Source organism: Xenopus laevis, chromosome 7L (assembly GCF_017654675.1).
Source record: "Xenopus laevis strain J_2021 chromosome 7L, Xenopus_laevis_v10.1, whole genome shotgun sequence".
Taxonomy (NCBI): domain Eukaryota; kingdom Metazoa; phylum Chordata; class Amphibia; order Anura; family Pipidae; genus Xenopus; species Xenopus laevis.
Window position 1 is genome coordinate 32,662,681 of NC_054383.1, and position 4,075 is coordinate 32,666,755.

At 39.5% G+C, this 4,075-nt stretch overlaps 1 pseudogene; it reads left to right on the forward strand.

Moving 5' to 3' along the window:
• Nucleotides 1–306: 306 nt before the first annotated feature.
• Nucleotides 307–1,745, forward strand: LOC108695773 (annotated as a pseudogene).
• Nucleotides 1,746–4,075: the final 2,330 nt, after the last annotated feature.

Consider the following 4,075-nt stretch of genomic DNA (forward strand, 5'->3'; position numbering starts at 1 on the left):
TGCCCTCCCTTCCGAGCTCGGCAGCTCTCTCAAAGCAGGGGGCCTGGCTAATCAAGTAGTTGTAGCATGCCCGGGCCCACCTTACGCTCCGGGCCCAGTACAACACTGCCCCCTGTCCTCCCCCTGATGGTGGCCCTGTCCATGTGCTTAGACACAGAACACACCGGCACAACATGGGTACTACTAGCAGGTAGTACTGTATAACCTTGCTCGTTTATTGCGGATGCAACGTTTCGGGGCGTGACCCCTTTCTCAAGCATGGCCTGTCCATGTGCTTCCCACCCCTCCTTAATGCAATGCTGCTAAATGTATCTCAAATACCAACTGTGTGCTTTATGTTTTAATTACAGTGAGTCACAGGCTACACTGAAATCTCATCTTGAAGAGCTGAAGTGCCACTTTACATGGGGGCTACAGGAAAAGGATGCTGATCTTGAAGAATTGAAAGAAAGACTTAACAAACAACTGAAATATTTGAATGTGGATTGTAAAGGGAGGGTATATAACCTTCTGGCCTATGTAACCCATTTGAAGAATGATAATACAGAGGCTATTGTGTATCTCCAAAAAGCAGAGGCTATTCTTTGGGATTCTAAAGTATTGGAGACCGACAAGAAATATCTGATGACCTTCTCCAACTATGCGTGGATCTATTACTACCTTAATGATAGTGAAAGCTCCAAGCTCTATATTGAGAAGATAAATACTATTTATATGCAATCAAAAGGGCTTGAAGATCTTGTGCAATCTGAGACCTACGGAGAACAAGGATGGGCTCTGGTGAACTTCTGTGGCCAATACTATGAAAAAGCAAAAGACTGTTTTGAAGAGGCTCTGAAAGCGAATCCAGATGATCCTGAATGGAATACTGGACTGGCAACTGTAGTTTATCGGCTGGAGGAATACCGAAGCAAAAGAAGGCCCTACGTCAAATATGTCTCATTCCAGCTTTTGGAACGGGCAGTTAAGCTGAATCCAAAGGACTCTGTAAGTAAGGCACTTTTTGCTTTGAAACTACAGGAGTTTAAGAAACAAGAAGAGGCAATGAAGTATATTAAGGATGCCCTAGAACTGACACCAGATCTTCCCTATGTGCTTCGCTATGTTGGCAAATTTTACAGACGAGCAGGGATGTTTGAGGAAGCTATTGCAGTCCTGAAAAAGGCTGTAAGCATAACTCCTACCTCTGGTTTTCTCCATCATCAGCTGGGACTGTGCTACAGACAAATGCTTAAACAAAGGAACAGAACAGGAAGGGGTGATAAAAGTGGTCAAGACACACAAAAAATAAAAGATCTAATGGAAAAGGCAATATTTCACTTTGAAATGGTGCTAGAAGTGAAAAAGTCATTTCTACATGCGCATTTTGATTTAGCAGATATGTACGTCACATCAAATCAATCTAAAAAAGCAGAAGAAACCTATAAAAAGGCCACAGAGCTAACAACCATTACTGAATATGAGAAACAACAAGCCCACTTAGAGTATGGAACATTTCTGGAAAACTGCAAGAAATCTGAAGATGAAGCTGTAGATCAGTACAAGGAAGGGCTGCGGATTCAACAGAATGAATACAGACAACAGTGTGAGACGTCTCTGAGAAGGATAGCCAGTCAGAAGTTAAAGAGAAACCCCAGTGATGTTTCAGGGCTTGCTTTGCTTCTGTTTATCAGTAAGGAAAACCAGGACTATGATCCATCCAATGAAGAATACTGAGCGTTCTCTTTGATCTGAAGTTAAAGTGAAGAAAAGAATTTAAAATCACCGGCATTGTTACACATACAGTTCTAAATTCTGCAGTTTTACAGATAACATTATGACTCAAATAATTCACTTATGTCCTTTAACATTTGCTTTCTTGATTACTTATACAAGACTAGGAAATGTAATTACATGTATCAAACCCCTTATCAAGAATTCTTGGGACCCAAGTATTTCCAAATGAGGTTTTTTCCTGTAATTTAAATCACTGAACCTCAAGTCTACTAAATAACTTTTAAACAAGAAATAAACCCAACAGGATTCCTTTGGTATTAATGTGGATTCATGCAATTTAGATGGGATTACATACAAGGTACTGTTTTATTATTACAGAGAAAAGGGAAATCATTTTTAAGAATCTGAATTATTTGCTGGATTTTATGGGAGACGGCCGTATTATAATTTTAAGCTTCCTGGATATTGGGTTTCTAAGTAAGAAAGTAATGCTTACATGATTAGATTAGATTAGATTGAGAATTATTTTTCAAAGTGCCAGAATGCACAGAGTTTTGGACAGACCCCTGAGAAACTGGTTAGGGATCTTTAGGGATCTCTTATAACCTGTATCAGTATTGATTGCTACATACAGCTGGAAAGACCTATGGTAAATAAAGTATTAGAGAGATTTATTATATGATCCCCTTATATATTTATACATAGTTATCATATCACCCCTTAAACACCTCTTTTCCAGTGTGAACATCCCCAATTTGGCCAGTCTTTCTTCATTTAAGATTTTCCATACCTTTCACCAGCTTAGTTGCCCTTTTCTGTACCCTCTCTCTTTGGAAGTCTCCTGTTTGAGTGATGGACACCAAAACTGTACGGCATATTCTAGATGGGGCCTTACCAGTGCTCTATAAATTGGACGAATCAATGCCCCTTTTAATACAGCTCAAGACCTTATTTGCCCTTGATGCTGCTGACTGGCATTGCTTGCTACAGCCAAGTTTATCATCTACAAGGACTCCCTAATGGATTTGCCTAGTGCAGTCCCTTTAAGGGTATAAGTGGCTTGGATATTATTACATCCCAGTTGCATGACTTTACATTTATCAACATTGAATCTCATTTGCCATTTAGCTGCTCAGATTGGGACCCCACTAAGAACCTTAATCCAAGTAGAGAATGTCCCATTAACAACCACCCTCTGTACCCGATTCTGTAGCCAGTTTCCTATCCATGTGCAAACGACTTCATTAAGCCCAACAGACCTTAGTTTAGAAAGCAGTTGTTTGTGGGGCACGGTATTAAACACTTTGGCAAAATTTAAATAGATCACATCTACTGCCCCCCACACTGTCCAGCATCTTACTTACCTCATCATAAAAAACAATGAAATTAGTCTGACGTGACCTATCCTTCATAAAGCCATGCTGATTGCTGCTCATAATGGCATTCACTAGGACAACATTTTGAATGTGATCCCTTCAAATAATTTGCCCACCAAAGATTTCAAACTTACTGGCCTATAATTACCAGGCTGAGATCGTAATACCTTTTTTAATATTGGAATGACATGAGCTTTTCTCCAATCCATAGGTACCATACCAGATGAAAGTGAATTGGAGAAAATCAGAAATAAGGGCTGGTCTAAGACTGAACTAAGCTCTCTTAGAACCCGGGGGTGTATGCCATCAGGCCCTTGAGCCTTGTTAACATTAATTTTTATTAAAGCTTTTTGGATCATATCCTGAGTAAGCCACTTACTAGACTGAGCGAAGCCATCAGTGCAGCTATGAAGTGAGACTGTGAACCCAGACTCCTCTATTGTATACACTGAAGAAAAGAGCTGATTTAGCACATTTGCCTTTTCTGTATCTGTTACAACCATACTGATGCCATTATTTAATGGAGCAACACTCTCAACCTGCATCTTTTTACTATTAATGTATTTAAAAAACTTTTGGGATTAGTCCTACCTTCTGCCACAAAGCACTCTTCCTTCTCTTTCTTTGCCTTCCCGATTGCTAATTTACAATATTTATTATATTATTTTTAGCTGAAAACCTAATGCCCCAATCAATGCTCTGAAGGGAAGCCCTCAAGGCACTAAAATTAGCATTTCTGAAATTCATGGTTTTTGTTGCCCCAGTGTATATTTGATTTTTGCACCAGAAATTAAATGATATAACATTATGGTCACTTATTCCCATTAACTGATCTGGCAGTACTGTTGCTCCAGTTAATATCCTTGCCTTTATAGACCTTATTCATGTTCCCACTATCCCCTATCCTACGTTTTGGGTTCAGATTGTGTGAGTTGTGGCCCTGCTTATGATACCATGGAAACTCATCATATATCATATACCTA